The sequence below is a fragment of the Macaca fascicularis genome, chromosome 15 (genome assembly GCF_037993035.2).
Source record: "Macaca fascicularis isolate 582-1 chromosome 15, T2T-MFA8v1.1".
In the NCBI taxonomy this organism is placed as follows: Eukaryota; Metazoa; Chordata; class Mammalia; order Primates; family Cercopithecidae; genus Macaca; species Macaca fascicularis.
The window spans coordinates 65,651,431-65,670,513 of record NC_088389.1 but is presented as its reverse complement, the minus strand read 5'-3'; the positions used below and the strand labels follow the sequence as shown (position 1 = coordinate 65,670,513).

General features: G+C 50.5%; 1 non-coding gene across 1 annotated transcript; it reads left to right on the top strand.

The window, feature by feature from the left end:
* The first annotated feature begins 7,869 nt into the window (after positions 1-7,869).
* On the top strand, positions 7,870-7,976 carry LOC123569326 (U6 spliceosomal RNA). Its single transcript, XR_006692953.2, has one exon. It is a non-coding gene; the product is annotated as a U6 spliceosomal RNA (small nuclear RNA).
* The last annotated feature ends 11,107 nt before the right edge of the window (positions 7,977-19,083 follow it).

Here is a 19,083-nt window from a genome sequence, read left to right as displayed (position 1 = left end):
TTTGAGACGGAGTCTCAGTCTGTCACCCAGGCTGGAGTACAATGGTGCAATCTCGGCTCACTGCAAGCTCTGCCTCCCAGGTTTATGCCATTCTCCTGCCTCAGCCTCCCGAGTAGCTGGGATTACAGGCGCCCGCCACCACGCCTGGCTGATTTTTTTGTATGTTTAGTAGAGACGGGGTTTTACCATGTTAGCCAGGATGGTCTCGACCTCCTGACCTCGTGATCTGCCTGCCTCAGCCTCCCAAAGTGCTGAGATTACAGGCGTGAGCCACTATGCCCGGCCAGGGTTTGTTTATTTTTTTGAGACAGTCTCGCTCTGTTGCCCAGGCTGAAATGCAGTGGCGTGCATGTTGCTCACTGCAGCCTCGACTTCCCAGGTTCAAGTGATTCTCTCAGCTGGGACTACAGGTGCATGCCACCATGCCACACTAATTTTTGTGGTTTTTGTAGAGATGGGGTCTCGCCATGTGCCCAGGCTGGTCTTGAACTCCTGGGCTCAAGCAATCCTCCCATCTTGGCCATCCAAAGTGCTGGGATTACAGGCACGAGCCACCGCGCCCTGCCTGGTGTGATTTTATTTAGGTTCAGTCTTGCAGAGGCAGTTGTCTTCTGCGGAGGTGCTGCATGCTTCCTATTTCATCCCATCAGGAAGCACGTCATGTCTAGCTGCCCACACTCAGTGATACGAACTGCTCAGTGGCTTCAGGGAGTGACAGCCTGACCCCTCCATTGTCACATTCCCCTCTGCCCACCCCCCATCAGTCCTTTGCCTTCTGCTTTTATTCTTTGATTTCTACCTAAACCCATTTCATAATCTTCCACAATAAAGCATTTTAAAGGAAAAGCTCCAAGCAGCAATTTCCTAACCCACAGGAAAGAATGAGTCTAAAAATGGTAGAGACTCAGGTACGAGGTTAATTGGAGCAGGGAGGAGGGCCAGGATAAGGGACGCCTCATGAGAAGGAGGAAGGAGAGACTGAAGTGGTGGCCGGAAGGAGCAGTGGAAAAATCCAGCGACCTCCTGGCCAGGAGCCTGAGTTTGAGGCTGGTGTGAAGTTTCCCTACTCCGGGCCCCACCTGGGTGGTGAGTGGTTTAGAGCTCAGGCTTTTTAGACAGACAGACCTGAACTTGAATCCAGTTCAGCTTCTTAATCAGCATTGGGTGACTTAAAGCAAGAAATTTAACTGGGCTTCTTCATCTGTAAAATGAAGATAGTAATCCTTACCTTGCAGGGTTGTTGGGAGAATGGACTGAGTGGGCGGGGGCGTGGCAAGAGCCTGGTAGAGTAAACACTCTGGGTGGTGGGTAGGAAGCCCGTTTGAGGGAGGGGAACTCTGTACTCCACACCTCCTGCCGTAACAGATTCTTGCCCGATGCCAGGGCCAAGCTAGAAGTGCTGGGAGTAGAGTATAATGTGCTCATTCCGCAGACAGCAAGGGCAATGCTCAGGGACATCCACCTTCCTCTTTGGCTGCTCTAATGGTGGATGCGTCTGGTTTCCCAGCCCCTGCCATTGCAGCCTAGTGGCTTAGCTTTCTGGACTTGAACCCTTGGTCACTCCCTCAGTCTAGGCGCCAGGCTGCCCCAGGCACCCTGCAATTGCCAGCCCAGTTAACAGGCAGCCGGCTCGCTGAGCGGCTGGGGGATCCAGGCATGACAGGGCCTTGGGCAGGCCGCCTCCTGGGGACAAATGGCCTGCTGAGCCCGTGACGGGTGAGGCCATCTGATTCCCAGATGGTTTCTCCTACGCTGGGAACATGGCAGATGCACAATAAATGTTGAGAGAATGGAGCTTTCCCTCCCCTGAGTGGGAGAGAAATCGTTTGTCAGGTGACTCTGCCTGTGGGGGTGTCTTGGGCATCCCCGGGAATTCATGGCTCCAAGCCCTTGAGCCCTGGGCGAGGGGACCGGGGGAGGGGGGGAAGCACCTGGTGTGGGGCAAAGAGCTGGGAGCTCCTCCCTCCTCCTGTTCCAGCCTGTCTACTCCCGCCCTGCCCACCCCCACGCACGTTGAGCCTCTCGCTCCTTTCACAGCAGCTGAGGCATCCCAGCCGAGGGCCTCAGTGAGATGGGGTTGGGTGAGGTGGAATCTTAACCCCCAGACTCCCAACCTCATCCTGTTTTCAGCACCCATGAGACTGGCTCTAGCACCCCCTGCTGGCAGCCAAAGCTGACTCCTTTAGCCTGAGTCCACTGGAGGTGCCACCGATGTGTCCCCAACTCCAGTCCCCTCAAGGGACTGGCAGGGCCCACTTTAGACCCAGGGTTCTGCTCAGAGGGGAGACACAGACTCCACCCAGCCCAGCCCACACGCCTTTGTTGTGGCTTCCAAGTGTTCTTTTCCACGTCACCTGTGCTGCTTGCTCTCTGGTTTTGTTGACTTTAGTGCTGTCTCTGTTTGTTCTGGCTGAGCCAACAGCCTCAGGATGAAACTCTGAGCCCAGGAAGTGTGAACCTGAGAGGCAGCAGGCTGGGAGTGGGGACGGAGGCAAATGAGAGAGAGGGTAAGATCTGAGCTGGTTCCCGGCCTCAGGCTGGAGTTCATAGCCGTTCACTCCAGCAGCAGGGTCGGGGCCTAGGGGCAGGGATGGGTGGAAGGATTTTTCCAGCCTCACTGAGGGCAGGTCTTGGCCTGTCACATCACTGTTTTGAAGTTTGTTTGGAAGCTCAGCCCCAGAACTCTAATGCCTCACATCTCCAGGAAGTCTGAACCCCTCTGTGGAGCAGTGCAAGTTCTCTGGAAGCTGCTATCTGATTTCAGCCTGGAGTCCTTCAACTGAGCAACACAGGGGGCACCACCATCCCCCACAGGAAGCCTCCAGGACTGAGCTTTCCTGACTTTCCATGCACCTCCATGAGAATCTGTTACCCAGCAACCTGGGAAGGTGACCCCGCAGGGATTATTGCCCCTCTACAAATTGAGTCCCAGACATGGTAAAGGGACATCTCCAAAGTCACCAAGTGAGAGCTTCCTGGCTCCTAGTCCAGACTCTTTGCCCCACTTCAAGCATCTCCTCAGATCACGGAGCATGATGGGAAGGCAGCACTAGGCCCCAGGTGCTGGGGCAGGGGCCAACACACCAAGTCGCATACAGCGCCACACAAACCAGGGGCATAGGCAACCTGGTGCTGACACGCGCATCCCGCAGCCCCACAGACCAGACGCGCCCAGGACCCTCATGACCCTCCCGCGTGCAGAGGAGTAAGAGAAAACAATGACTGAGGGCCCACCTGCCACTCACTGCTCCTGGCCTGCCTGTGTGGCCTGTGGGGTGTACCTGCCGTCTCAGGGTTAGGACAGTGGAACCACCCTGGCCTGCAGCCGGGAGCTTAGGGTAAGGCTAGGGAAGCTGCTGCCGTCACCACAGGCTTAGGGTGCCCAGCTCTGCCAGCTGATCCAGCCAAGTCCTTCTTGGGGAAGATGAGCTGTCATTAGGGAGCCCTTCCCACCTCTCAGACCTCCCCTTCTTATGGCTCGACAGGCCCTGAAGCTGCCATCCTTCTTTTCAGGAAGACACCTGTCACATGCGCATGTGCTCTGGGAAGCGCTGTGTGTTCATCCACACAGCCTCCGCCTCATGCCACATGCCCCCTTCACACCTGTGGCCCACAGTCTAGGGGGCTGTGTGCCTGGGGACTCCCTGTGTGTGCTCAGTCAGACACGGGTACGCATCTTGGACCCAGGAATGTAACACAGCATTGCACCCATATAGATGAACACACAGGTGCTACATTCTGCATCCCCCCCTACACCTTTCAGAACGAGGACCATTTGAGGGTGAGGGGTGAGTCACCTGCCAACCTGTGGGACCTGCTGAGCTAGCAGGATGGGAAGCCACAAGCTGACAGCTGTGGCCTCAAGGGACCAACACCCCGCGTGGGGCCCGCCCAACCACCAGCCTCCAGTGCCCCCCAACCCCTTACCTCCACCCTTATTACCTCCTGCCCACACCCTCAGCCGGGCCTCATGCCAGAAAGGCACTTCTTTTCCTTTACAACATATATCTGCAGCTGAGCTGTCTGAGCTGTCGCTGCGCCTCAAGGATACTGCCTGACTTCAAGGAAAAACCAGGGAGGCAGCAGGACCCATCCCTCTCCTCTCCTCTGTCCAAACCCCAAGACTCCTAACTCTGCCCCCCATGGAACCTCTTCTTGTTGATCATTCATACCTTTTGCACCTCTTAGCTCACACACGCTTGAGCAGAGAGCCCCATTCTAGGCCCAGACGGGCTCCATCCCCTCCTGCCCTCTCTCACCTCGGTATTGCTGCTCAGGAGTCCGTCCCCAAGTCTGGGAACTCCCTGAGGACAGAAGGGCAGTCTGCAAACATAGACAGAAAACCAGGAAACCCGAGTAGCCCAGGTGAGTTGATTGTCCCCCAGATGAAGGAAGCTGGTTAAAAGCCCACCTGGAGGCTGGGTGCAGTGGCTTACGCCTGTAATTCCAGCACTTTGGGAGGCTGAGGCGGGCAGATCACGAGGTCAGGAGATCGAGACCATCCTGGCTAACACTGTGAAACCCCGTCTCTACTAAAAATACAAAAAATTAGCCGGGTGTGGTGGCAGGTGCCTGTAGTCCCAGGTACTCGGGAGGCTGAGGCAGAATGGCGTGAACCTGGGAGGCGGAGCTTGCAGTGAGCCGAGATCGCACCGCTGCACTCCAGCCTGGGTGACAGAGCGAGACTCTGTCTCAAAAAAAAAAAAAAGCCCACCTGGCTCCTCCTCTGCTTTACCAGCACACCCATTTAATCACCAAGTCAAGTCTTCCTGGGTCTAAAGAATGTCCTCGGCCGGGCGCGGTGGCTCAAGCCTGTAATCCCAGCACTTTGGGAGGCCGAGACGGGCGGATCACGAGGTCAGGAGTTCGAGACCATCCTGGCTAACACGGTGAAACCCCGTCTCTACTAAAAAATACAAAAAACTAGCCGGGCGAGGTGGCAGGAGCCTGTAGTCCCGGCTACTCGGGAGGCTGAGGCAGGAGAATGGCGTAAAAACCCGGGAGGCAGAGCTTGCAGTGAGCTGAGATCCGGCCACTGCACTCCAGCCTGGGCGACACAGCGAGACTCCGTCTCAAAAAAAAAAAAAAAAAAAAAAAAAAAAGAATGTCCTCAACTCCTACTCTGTGCCAGACATATCAGTAAACACATAGTCACCTTTGTACATGTGTCACTCAGCCGGGCATGGTGGCTCATACTTGTAATCCCAGCAATTTGGGAGGCTGAGGCGGGCAGATCACTTGAGGTCAGGAGTTTGAGACCAGCCTGGCCAGCGTGGTGAAACACTGTCTCTACTAAAAATACAAAAATTAGCTGGGCATCGTGGTGGGCACCTGTATTCCCGGCTACTTGGGAGGCTGAGGCAGGAGAATCACTTGAACCCGGGAGGCAGAGGTTGCAGTGGGCCGAGATGGCGCCACTGCACTCCATCCTGAGCAACAAGAACGAAACTCTGTCTCAGAAAAAAAGAAAGATAAGAAAGAGGCCGGGCGTGGTGGCTCAAGCCTGTAATCCCAGCACTTTGGGAGGCCGAGACGGGCGGATCACGAGGTCAGGAGATCGAGACCATCCTGGCTAACACCGTGAAACCCCGTCTCTACTAAAAAATACAAAAAACTAGCCGGGCGAGGTGGCGGGCGCCTGTAGTCCCAGCTACTCGGGAGGCTGAGGCAGGAGAATGGTCTAAACCCGGGAGGCGGAGCTTGCAGTGAGCTGAGATCCGGCCACTGCACCCCAGCCTGGGCGACAGAGCAAGACTCTGTCTGAAAAAAAAAAAAAAGAAAGAAAGAAAGATAAGAAGGAAGGAAGGAAGGAAAAGAGAAGAGAAGAGAAGAGAAAAGAGAAAAAGAAGAGAAGAGAAAAGGAAGGAAGGAAGGAAAGAGAGAGAGAGAGAGAGACAGGGAGGGAGGGAGGGAGGGAAGGAAAGGAAGGAAAGGAAGGAAGGAAGGAAAGGAAGGAAAGAAAGAAGGAAAGAAAGAAAACTAACTCTTGCCAACTTTCTATCTTTCAAAGCTGAATTTTTTTTTCATATAGTGGTTAAGCATATGGGTTCTGTACTGGGCATGGTGGCTCATGTCTGCAATCCCAGCACTTTGGGAGGCTGAGACTAGGTGTAATACTCGAGCTCAGGAGTTTGAGACCAGCCCAGGCAACACAGTGAAACCTCATCTGTACTAAAAAATAAAATAACAAATAAAGGAAGGATATGACCTCTGAAGCCAGACTGCCTGGGCTTAAATCTCAGCTCTGCTGCTCGCTAGTTGCTTTATCCCTCTGTACCTCAGTTTCCTCATCTGTGAAAAGGAGATAATACCCACCACATGAAGTTGTTGTGAACTCTAAATGAGTTAATAATACATAGGAAGTGCTTAGGAGAAGGCCTGCTCTATCATAAGAGCTCTTAACAGTTTGCTACTATTAATCTCCCTCCCCCCACTGATTCATTCCCTTATAGTCTGTCCCCAGCTATCCAATCTTCATACAGCAGTCAATGTGACCTTCTAACCACTGATGTGATGGGGTCACTCCTGCACTTGCCATCCGTCCATGGCTCCCCGTGGCTCCTTAGCCCTGCTCACAAGGCCCTTCACACCGGGCCCAGTGCTCCAGCCTTCCATTGCCCCTCTCACATTGCCTTGCACACCCAGACTTCCCTCAGCTGTCTCTGCCTAGAACCCTCTGTACCCTGGTGTGCTGGAAAATGCTTAACAACTGGATGTCTATAAAAACTGCATGCATAGATATGTCCCTCTATTTATTGTAAGTTTTAATAGTATAAAGCTGTAAAATAGCACATAATATACCAGATAAATCATACCAAAGTATACAGTGCTCTTTATTGTAAATTCTACAAAGTTAAATGCTCTAGAGAATGCTTTTTCGACTTTTTGCCAACCCTTACATCTGCAGCCAACCTATGGTTACAATTCATAGGGTATGACAAAGTCAAACTATGAACAAATGCTTGATTACTATCAAATTCAACAAGTAAGTCATTCCTAGGCCAGACATGGTAGCCCAGGCCTGTAATCCAGGGCTTTGGGAGGCTGAGGCAGGAGGACCCCTTGAGCCCAGGAGTTCAAGACCAACCTGGGCAACATAGTAAGACCCTGTCTCTACAAAAGAAAACAAAAATTAGCCAAGCATGGTGGCACGCACCTGTAGTCTCAGCTACTTAGAAGGCTGAGGCAGGAGAATCACTTGCGCCCAGGAGTTCAAGGCTACAGTGGGCCACGATAATGACACTGCACTCCAGCCTGGGTGACAGAGCAAAAGCCTGTCTCAAAAAAAAAAAAAAAAAAAAAAACAGACACACACACACACACACACACACACACACATAAACTATTCTTAGCTCACAGGCTGGATTTAGCCTGCAGGCTGTAGTTTGTCAACCTCTGGTCCATGCAATCAACAGAATAGTCAATTAAGCCCTGATTTGTAGTATTTGTCAATTTCAACGATGCAAATACTCCCCCGATGGCCTATTTCCAAATACCACTGTGTAGTCACTGAACAAGGAGGTGGGACGAGATGAGCAGAGCACATCATCATACAGACTCTCCACCTTAAAGATACAACAGATGTAAATACCATGAAGAGCCTATAACAATAAAACATAGTAATAATTAGGAAGTGATGAGTTTTGATTATGTGTTACCTTTGTTTTTCAAATAATTTAATTATATGTTTATATAATTTAATTTTTAGTGGTGGCAGTGTTTAACAAGCAGCCTGCAAACTTCCTGAAAATGGAACACTTGGCTCTCACAAGCCTGTTGGACTGGCTCCAGCACACCACCGCCTGTGCCTGTGCCGTCTCCCATAACGCTCCCTGGCAAACGCCAAGTCACTCTTCAAGACTTAGTGTCATGCTCGCTTCAGCAGCACATGTATTAAAATTGGAACGATACAGAGAAGACTAGCAGGGTCCCTGCATAAGGATGACAGGCAAATTTGTGAAGCGTTCCATATATATATATATATATATATATTTTTTTTTTTTTTTCCCCTGAGATGAAATCTTACTCTGTCGCCCAGGCTGGAGTGCAGTGGCACGATCTCAATGCAACCTCTGCCTCCCAGGTTCAGGCAATTCTGCCTCAGCCTCCTGAGTAGCTGGGATTACAGGCACGCAACACGCCCACCTAATTTTTGTATTTTTATTACAGACAGGGTTTCACCATGTTGGCCAGCCTGGTCTCAAACTCCTGATCTCATGATCCACCCACCTCGACCTCCCAAAGTGCTGGGATTACAGGCATGAGCCACCTTGCCCAGTCTCCATTTTTTTTTTTTTAAAGAAAGGAAAGAAAGAAACTTAGGGTCCACATTACCTGCTGCCTGGCTCCCCTAAACTGGATGTGGTGCCTTCGATGGGTTCTCACAGCCATGTAGGCTTTTCTCTCTCATAGCCACTAAGGGCTAGACTACTCCACTTATTTTCTTGCAATAAAATGCGTGCATGCACGTGCATTGCACGCCATTAAAAGGCGTGCAATGAAGTATGAAGGGGCTGAGGGGCCTTGCAGAGGGATACTGGGGCAAAAAGACAGAATTAGGGAAGTGGGGTCTGATGAGAGGGGCTTCATCCAGGGGCTCAGAATGTCTGGGAGGGCAGGGTCAGAATGCCCCCTAGTTGTTGTGGGGGCCTTTGGGTTGAGACGGCTGATCTACTGGCATCCTAAAGCACCACCCTGCCCCCACAAGGTGCAGGTTTCCCCTCTCCACTCCACTCAGCCTGCTTTGCAGCTAGAGTTTCTCTCAGCTCCCTTGGACTTAAGAAGGAACTTATAAGGGAGCCTCCCTGGTCTTCAGTGATCAGGTCAGGAGATGCTTTGTCTTCGGGCTCCCTTTGGTAGGCAGTGACCAAGGAGATTTCCCATTTCCCAGAGGAACAACTGAGGCACAGAGCCGGCCTCATCCAAGCCTCAGATATCCCAGGGCTTCCCCTTCAGCTGCGAATCCTCCGAATTATGGCTACCGGCCTAGACTACGCGGTTCCCAAGGTCATCCCATCCATCTCCCTCCCCTGCCTTCTTTTTTTCATTTCCACACCTTTTTTTGTTTGTTTCTTTTCCTCCCCTGCCTTCTAACGAGACAGCCCCCTTTCCCATGGAGGGACTGAGTGGTACGGCTTTTCTCTTCCCTCCTCAGAGGCAGCCCAAATAGGCACCTCATTCTCCCTAATCTGCCATCGCCTGCCCTTCCTTTTTTTTTTTTTTTTTGAGACAGAGTCTTGCTCTGTCACCCAGGCTGGAGTGCAGTGGTGTGATCCTGGCTCACTGCAACCTCTGCCTCCTGGGTTCAACCGATTTTCCTGCCTCAGCCTCCCAAGTAGCTGGGATTACAGACACACGCCACCAGACCCGGCTAATTTTGTATTTTTATTAGAAATAGGGTTTCACCATGTTGGCCAAGATGGTCTCGAGCTCTTGACCTCGTGATCCACCTGCCTGGGCCTCCCAAAGTGCTGAGGTTACAGGTGTGAGCCACCACACCCGGTCTGCCCTTCCTATAGTCTAACCTGAATTTCTCCTGCTTTCATGACACTGTCTTTCCTTCCCAGAAAGCGATCTGGGGTCCCACCCTACAAGGGACCTCATCAAGGGGCTGTTCTCCACCCTCCAGCCCCTCCCCAGCCCTACCGCAGAGCCAGGACCTAGCCTAGCCCAGCATCTGTCTCTGCAGTTCCTGGAGACAGTCACCAGGTAAGGGCAGCCAGCCTGCTGTAGCCACCTCTCCCACCCCTGATCTTTGCCTAGGATCCGCCCCTGTCTCCTAGTTCTCCAGGACACACACCCCACCCTGGGGCCGAGGCTCCACTGTCCACCTGTCCAGACTTGCCTTCTGTCCTATGGGCTGACACGCCCAACCCAGCCAGTGCCCTGTGGTAGAATGTCTCACTCGGGTCAGAGAGAACAGCAGGAAGAGGGGGCTGGAGGGGGCACCTTCCACCCATCCCCATGGCTGACACCCCTTCCACAGCTCGGGTAGGTCCATGAAGGTCCTCAGGACCCAGTTCACCAAACTCCTCAAGCTTTATAGGTAGGCGGAGTAAGGCCCTGAGGGCCAGACCAAGGCCTTAGGGTGGGTTAGTGGCTGAGACAAGACTAGATCCCAGGCTAGATCCTATGCAAGGGAAGGCCTCCCATCCCTACACGGGAAGATTTCTTCCCACAGACAGCCTCCAGGGAGGAGACTCAGAGGGCTCGCCTGAGAGAGTGGGGGGTGCTAGAGGAGTTACAGGGAGGTGGGTCCCAGTCCAGGGGAGACAGTCTTGCCCTGCAGAGTTTTGGGAGGTTGGATGCTTCCCAGCTCAGCGCTGAGGGAAGGAAAACAGACCAGCTCACCCAGTAATTAGTGTTCCTTACTGGTGGCATACCTAAATGGGGGAGTGGGGATGGGTGCTGTCCTCCCCAGGGGCCGGCAATAGGGGGTACATCACTGGCAATGAACTTAAAAACAATAAAACTGACTAAAAGTCAGTCTGCTTCTTGTTGTCACCATCAGCAGCAATGTTAAACAACGTCAGTGGTAAAATACACAGATGGGGTATTTTATCCCATTTGTGGTAAATACCCCATTTGTGGGGAACCAACTGCCCCCTCCCCTTAGTACACCACAGTTCCTATCTATATATTCACCCCCAAATTCCTGCCAATCAAACCTACATGATTTCTTAGATCCTAAGACAATTAAGCCTTCTTTGGAGCATGTATGGGTCCTTTTAGGACATTTTTTTCTGAATGTCTACTGAGCATCTTAAGAAGTGTTAATGTGCCAGGCACAGTGGCTCAGGACTTTGGAAGGCTGAGGTGGGTGGATCACCTGAGGTCTGGCCAACATGGTGAAACCTCATCTGTACTAAAAATACAAAAATTAGCTGGGCGTGGTGGTGCACACCTGTAAGTCGAGCTACTTGGGAGGCTGAGGCAAGAGAATCGCTTGAACCCAGGAGGTGGAGGTTGCAATGAGCTGAGATTGGACCACTGCACTCCAGCCTGGGCGACAAGAGTGAAACTCTGTCTAAAAAAAAAAAAAAAAAAAAAAACAGCAGCAGCAGAAGAAAAAGTGTTAATCAGTTCCTACAAGAGTACTTCATTTATTCATTATTCATTTATTCAGCCGTGGGAGCTCTCCCAAGTGCTAGGTAGTAGATTTGCAAGTCCCAGTCCCAGCTCTGGAGGACTTACAAGGCATGTAGGGAAGCTGGTGAGTAAACAAGAAGCTACAATGCAAGTTTAGAGGTGATAAGCACAGGGATCTGTGGGAGTTGAAAGGACAGCACTGAACCAGGCTTGGGGCTTGGGAATATCAGGGACGCCTTCCTGGAGGAAGGGACATCCACTTTAACAGCAGAGATGAGAAAGAGCCAGGCAAAAGGGTGAGGAACAGAAAGAACAAGTCAACTCATGCAGAGGCCCCGAGGGAGCCTGGGAAATGTGTGGCTAGAGCAAGATGGGAGCCCCTGACACTAGAGAGCTAAGGCCGGGCTGGACCATGAATGGTCTTGTACTTGCTCCAGGGAGTGATGGGGGTCACTGAAGGTCTGTAAACAGGGGAGTGGCAGGGAAACATTAGTATATTAGAAAGCTCTAAAGCACTGCTGTAGCTCAGAAGGCACGAATTTGGTGGTAAGAGCAGGAGTGGAGCAGAGAAACTGGTTAGGAGGCAGTTGCAGTAATAAAGGCAGGAGTTGGTGGTAACTGGAACAAAGAGAGTCTCATCAGGATTGGAAAAAGGGGCTGGACTGGAGGATGGCGCCAGTGAATGATCGAGTCGGGGTGCAGGTGTGAGAAGTGTGGGGTAGCTCCAGGGTTTCTGGTGGGGTGGTGCCCCTCTCTCATGGGAACAAAGGAGGAGGAGCAAGCTTAGTGCATAATCGAGTCTTATTTTCATATTTCTGATAAGATTTTCTCAAGTCTACAGCGCTTCCTAAATATGTCATCACATGTGTGAGGTTTTTAGTTTAGTTTAGTTTAGTTTTTTATTTTTATTTTTCGGTTTTGTAGATCAAGGCGGCCCCCAAAACATCTTTTCTGTGTAAGGAGAGGTTACTCTGGAGAATTAAAGTAAAAGAGATGAGAGATGCAGCAAAAAAGCACACTTAATTACTCCGCTGCACTTTCCCTATCCCTCTTGCATTCGACATCTACAAAGTCTGGTGCTTGGAAATAGACAAGAATCCTGGGCCCAGCACAGTGGCTCATGCCTGTAATCCCAGCACTGTGGGAAGCGGAGGCAGATGGATTGCTTGAGGCCAGGAGTTCGAGATGAGGCTGGCCAACATGGTGAAACCCTGTCTCTACTGAAAAATACAAAAATTAGCCAGGTGTGGTGGCGCACGCCTGCAATCCCAGCTACTCATGAGGCTGAGGCACGAGAATCGCATGAACCTAGGAGGCGGAGGTTGCAGTGAGCCAAGATTGGGCCACTGCACTCTCCAGCTTGGGCAATAGAGCAAGAGACTCTGTCTAAAAAAAAGAATCCTGACCTCATAAAACTTACAATTTAGGTGCTGGCTTATGCCTTTAATCCCAGTGCTATGGGAGATCAAGGTAGGGGGATTGCTTGAAGCCAGGAGTTCAAGACCATCCTGGGCAACACAGCACAACCCCTATCTACAAAAAATTTAAAAAATTATCTGGTCATGGTGGCGTGGGCATGTAATCCTAGCTACTTTTAAGGCTGAGGCAGGAGGCTGCAATGAGCCATGATCCAGTCACTGCACTCCAGTCTGGGTGACAAAGCAAGACTCTGTATCTAAAAAAAAAAAAGAAAAAAAAAAAAGAATTTACAATCTCATAAATCAAAAGTAATATAGGATTATAAAATACTGACATGGCCTGTTTAGGTGACTCATGCCTGTCATCCCAGCACTTTGGGAGGCCAAGGCAGGCAGATCACCTGAGGTCAGGAGTTTGAGACCAGCCTGGTCAACATGGTGAAACCCTGTCTTTACCAAAAATACAAAAATTAGCAAGGGGTGGTGGCACACACCTGTGATCCCAGTGACTTGGGAGGCTGAGGCAGGAGAATTGCTTGAACCCAGGAGGGAGAGGTTGCATTAGCCGAGATCGTGCCACTGCACTCCAGCCTGGGTGACAGAGCAAGACTCTGTCTCAAAAAAATAATAAGGCCGGGTGCGGTGGCTCACGCCTGTAATCCCAGCACTTTGGGAGGCCGAGGAGGGCAGATCATGAGGTCAGGAGATTGAGACCATCCTGGCGAGCACAGTGAAACCCTGTTTCTACTAAAAATACAAAAAATTAGCCGGGTGTGGTGGCGGGCGCCTGTAGTCCCAGCTACTCGAGAGGCTGAGGCAGAAGAATGGTGTGAACCCGGGAGGCAGAGGTTGCAGTGAGCCGAGATAGCGCCACTGCACTACAGCCTGAGTGACAGAGCCAGACTTTGTCTCAAAAAACAATAAATAAATAAATAGCCGGGCGCGGTGGCTCAAGCCTGTAATCCCAGCACTTTGGGAGGCCGAGACGGGCGGATCACGAGGTCAGGAGATCGAGACCATCCTGGCTAACACAGTGAAACCCTGTCTCTACTAAAAAGTACAAAAAAACTAGCTGGGCGAGGTGGCGGGCGCCTGTAGTCCCAGCTACTCGGGAGGCTGAGGCAGGAGAATGGCATGAACCCGGGAGGCGGGGCTTGCAGTGAGCCGAGATCCGGTCACTGCACTCCAGCCTGGGTGACAGAGCGAGACTCTGTCTCAAAAAAAAATAAATAAATAAAATAAATAAATAAATAAATAATAATAATAATAATGGCACTTTCACATAAAACTTTTTTTTTTTTTGAGATAGAATTTTGCTCTTTTTGGCTAGGCTGGAGTGCAATGGTGCAATCTCTGCTCACTGTAGCCTCCTGGATTCAAGCAATTCTGCCTCAGTCTCCCAAGTAACTGGGATCACAGCCGCCTGCCATCACTCCCAGCTAATTTTTTGTATTTAGTAGAGATGGGGTTTCACCATGTTGGTCAGGCTGGCCTCGAACTCCTGACCTCAGGTGATCCACCCGCTTCGGCCTCTTAAAGTGCTGGGATTACAGGCATGAGCCACCACGCCCAGCCCCTTGCTCTGTTACCCAGGTTGGAGTGCAGTGGTGTGATCTCAGCTCACTTCAGCCTCCAACTCCTGGGTTCAAGCAATTTTTCTGCCTCAGCCTCCTGAAGAGCTGGGATTACAGGCACATGCCACCATTCCTGGCTAATATTTGTATTTTTAGTAGAGACAAGGTTTCACCATGTTGGCAAAGCTGGTCTCGAACTTCTAACCTTAGATGATCCACCCTTCTTGGCCTCCCAAAGTGCTGGGATTACAGGTGTGAAGGTGTGAGCCACTGCACCTGGCCATTTTTGTCTCTTTTTTTTTTTTTTTTTATAAATGCATAACTTTTATTCTAAATGTAATAATGCCCACCAAAGATAATGTGAAAACTACAAGTAAAAACAAATTGCTCACAATGCAGAAATAATATCATGCCTGTTAATGCTTTCACTTCTTTTCATCCATTAATCTTTCTAAGTGCTCTGTTGACATAAATGAAAATAATTCCACATAAGCCTGTTTGTATAATGCCCTTTTTAGCTAATGCTGTGATGATAGAATAATTATCAACTCCAGGGCCGGGCGCGGTGGCTCAAGCCTGTAATCCCAGCACTTTGGGAGGCCGAGACGGGTGGATCACGAGGTCAGGAGATCGAGACCATCCTGGCTAACACGGTGAAACCCCGTCTCTACTAAAAAACACAAAAAATTAGCCGGGCGAGGTGGTGGGCGCCTGTAGTCCCAGCTACTCAGGAGGCTGAGGCAGGAGAATGGCATGAACCTGGGAGGCGGAGCTTGCAGTGAGCTGAGATCCAGCCACTGCACTCCAGCCTGGGCGACAGAGCAAGACTCCGTCTCAAAAAAAAAAAAAAAAAAAGAATAATTATCAACTCCAAAAGTATTATTTTAATAACTAAGAGACAAACCATACTTTATTTAACTATCTTCTGTCACTGAGTATTTAGTTTCCAACTTTTAAATTTTTTTCTTTTTTTATTCATAAATATACATTTGTATTTCAACGTTCCAATATTATAAATAGCATTGGAATGATCTTTGGGCAAAGGTTTTGTTTGTCTCTGCAAATACTTTCCCAAGGATCAACCTCAGAAATAAAATAGCTGAGGAAGGAATATGAGAAATATCCAGGTTTGTTTTAATTTTTAATCCTCTATATATTTACCTTTTGTTTGTTTGTTTGTTTGTTTTGAGACAGGGTCTTTGTTGCCCAGGCTGGAGTGCAGTGGCACGATCTTGGCTCACTGCAACCTCTGCCTCCCTGATTCAAGCAATTCTCATGCCTCAGCCTCCGGAGTAGCTGGGATTACAGGCGTCCGTTACCACGCCCAGCTAATTTTCATATTTTTTGTAGAAATGGAGTTTCATCTTATTGGCCAGGCTGGTCTTGAATTCCTGACCTCAAGTGATCTGCCCGCCTCGGTCTCCCAAGGTGCTGGGATTACAGATGTGAGCCACCTCACCTGCCTATATTTACCTCTTGAATCCATCGATTTTATGGCATGAGGTGAGAATCTAGTTTTTGCTTTCCAGAGGTGAGAAGAAGGGGTCTTCTTCAGGAACCCCAAGCCCCGTCCTCTTAGCCCTCAGTTTCTTGAAAATCCCTTGGAGAACAGAAGGTGAAGTACAGATTTGACACGTCATGCCCAGATTCCCTTTGCCCTAATTACAAGAAAGTGTTTTCCCTGTTCCATGAGTAACTGCCTTTCTCTAAGTGGCCTCACTCTGATGAGTAACTGAAAATGCACTTCTCTGTTTGAACTTTGTCAGAAGTGTCCATGCCAAAAAGCCTTGTAATGCTCGAAAGTACATAAAATAGAAAGGGACAGCAAAAATAAAACAGGAAACAAACAAGTTAATCGAGTGCCCAGCACACGTTAAGGACTCAGTAAATGATATATGTTCACTCAACAGACATTTATGGATTTCCTACTGGAAGTCAGGCGCTATGGGGACATGGCAGTGACCAAGACACAGTTACTGCCCTCCCACAGCATCCTGCCTGGTGGACGAGACAGCCTTAAACACATGATTACACAAATGGTGGTTAGTTATAAGTGTTAAGTGTCAAGGTACTGGGGGACTATCTCATCAGGATAAGGGGACATTGGTGAATTATAAGGATACATTGGGGTTGGGCATGGTGGTTCATGCCTGTAATCCCAGCAATTTTGGAGGCCAAGGAGGGCAGATCACCTGAGAACAGGAGTTTGAGACCAGCCTGGCCAACATGGTGACACCCCGTCTCTACTAAAAATACAAAATTAGCCGGGTATGGTGGCACGTACCTGTAATCCCAGCTACTCGGGAGGCTGAGGCAGGAGAATTACTTGAACCTGGGAGGCGGAGGTTGCAGTGAGCTGAGATCGGGCCATTGCACTCCAGCCTGGGCGACAGAGCGAGACTCTGTCTCAAAAAAAAAAAAGAAAGAAAGAAAGAAAAAACACAGGTGGGGTACGGTGGCTCACACCTGTAATCCCAGCACTTTGGGAGGCTGAGGTGGGCAGATCACCTGAGGTCAGGAGTTCGACACCAGCCTGGCCAACATGGTGAAACCCCATCTCTACTAAAAATACAAAAAAATTAGCTGGGCGTGGTGGTGCACACCTGTAATCCCAGCTACTTGGGAGGCTGAGGCAGGAGAATGGCGTGAACCCGGGAGGTGGAGCTTGCAGTGAGCTGAGATGGCGCCACTGCACTGCAGCATGGGGGACAGAGTGAGGTTCCGTCTCAAAAAAAAGGGGGGGGGAAATATTGGGGAATTCTAAAAAGGTAAATAATTGTCATCTTAATAAATGGAGATTTTAGGGCCAGGCTGGGCAGAGGCAACTGCCAGGTGTCATGAGTGCATGCAGAGAAGATTCAGGGCTTCCCGGAAAAGACTTCTACATGGTCTTCCTTCAATACCCTGGGAATAAGTGCCTAAGCCCAAGGCCTAGCCCACCTAGAGGTCAAAATGAAGCATCGCTGGCCAGGGCAGATGGCAAAGCTAAGTGTGGCAAATCCAGGTCAGGAAGCCCAGAGGAGCCCAGAGGCTGGAAAGGCAGGGGCAAAGTCTCAAATGTGGGCACATGTTTAGCGTGTCAAACGGAAAGACACCAAGGGGACCTAGGTGAGGGGCTTGAGATCAGAGGATGTGGATGATGATCGGGAGGAGGCAGAAATAGGGCAGTAGTGGTTGACTAACAAAGGGGCAGTGGAAGGGTGGTGACAGTCCAGAGGACTTAGAGATGATGGGGACTGAGACAGGTGGTAAGAGCTGGGAGACTATATTAGGGCTGTGGCAGCAAAGGTGACAAGGTGACAGGGTCAGGTGGGGACAGTCAAGGTGACAGGAGAGATGGGAATGAACTAGCAAGTGACAGGTTGGGTTGGAGGTGGTTGACGAAGGGTTGGTCCAGATAGAAACAGGCTTGGGCATGGGCCAGGGGCAGGGATGGCGGCAATGCTCGAGAAGGTAACATGGTGATGAGAACTGGGTCAAGTGACAGCATGGGTAAGAAAGAGGCAGTGGTTGTGACGCAGGGATGATGGTGAGGGTGACAAATGAGTGACAGGGTCAGAGAAGAGTGATGACCATCAAGGTGACCCAGAGGTGACAGGAAGTGTGGGTGGCGATGATGTCTGTGCCAGTAGCAAGTCAGAGACACGTACCTAGCCCCCTCCCCTGGGCCTGTTTCAACAGCGGAACTGTTCCCTAGGCCGCAGGTCTCATGACTCAGTACCATGTATCAGCCATGCCTTCGATAAGATCTCTAGGTGCAGCCACAGCCATGGGGGCAGGCTGGGTGCCTGTGTTGGCTGTGCCCAGGCCCATCGAGGGACCCAGGCACGGAACCTTAATGTCATCTCTGCCTCCTCCCTCCTGGGTGCACATCCACTGCCATCTGGGGTTGGCCACAAACACTTAGCCTCCTTCTTACAGACTACAAAAGTTTTTTTTTTTTTTTTTTTTTGAGACGGAGTCTTGCTGTGTCTCCCAGGCTGGAGTGCAGTGGCGTGATCTCGGCTCACTGCAAGCTCCGCCTCCTGGGTTCACGCCATTCTCCCGCCTCAGCCTCCCAAGTAGCTGAGACTACAGGCGCCCGCCACCACGCCCGGCTAGTAGACGGGGTTTCACCGTGTTAGCCAGGATAGTCTCGATCTCCTGACCTCGTGATCCACCCGCCTCGGCCTCCCAAAGTGCTGGGATTACAGGCTTGAGCCACCGCGCCCGGCAACTACAAAAGTTTTGGCCAGGGCTTTGTCTATTCCACCAGGCTTCTTCCACAGCTGACCCCATTAGAAGTGTTTAGGCCTCTAATTCTTTCTCATAACTATCCCCTGTGGGGAGAGAGAAAGGAAGGTGGACTTCAAGAGGGTTCTGAATAATCCCATCCACTCATCCCACAAATATTTATTAAACTCCTTGAAAGGTACTAGGGGCTGACTTTCACAACCAGACCTCTTTCCCTGTCTCCATGAAGCTGAGTCTGGAAGAACAACGGCAGCGAATGGCAGCCACCACTGGGTCTGTGCTATTCACTAGTAACAGAGTGGGGTAAACTTTTTTTTTTTTTTTTTTTTTTGAGACAGGGTCTCACTCAGTCACCCAGGCTGGAGTGCAGTGCTGTGATCATGGCTCACTGAAGCCTTGACCTCCTGGGCTTGAGCGATCCTCCTGCCTCAGCCCCCTGAATAGCTGAGAGCCACTGCCAGCTCTCTTGAAACCACAGAGAATCTAGCCTTGGGATGAGGCTGACAGCATGGAAGGAAGAGAGAAGAGACAGAAAGGACATGGATGCTGGATCAAGCCTCACCTGAAGTTTTCATCTAAATTTGTCTGTTATGTGAGCCAATTACCACCATTGCCCAAGCCACATTGAGTTAGATTTCTTCTAACTGGCATCCAGATGCTTTTTACCTAATATTGTGGTATATCTTACAACAATATTATATAAGATATTAGTCACCATAGTATTTCTGGTGCTTACCGTGGCCAGCCTGGCATTGAAAAATAGGTGCTCG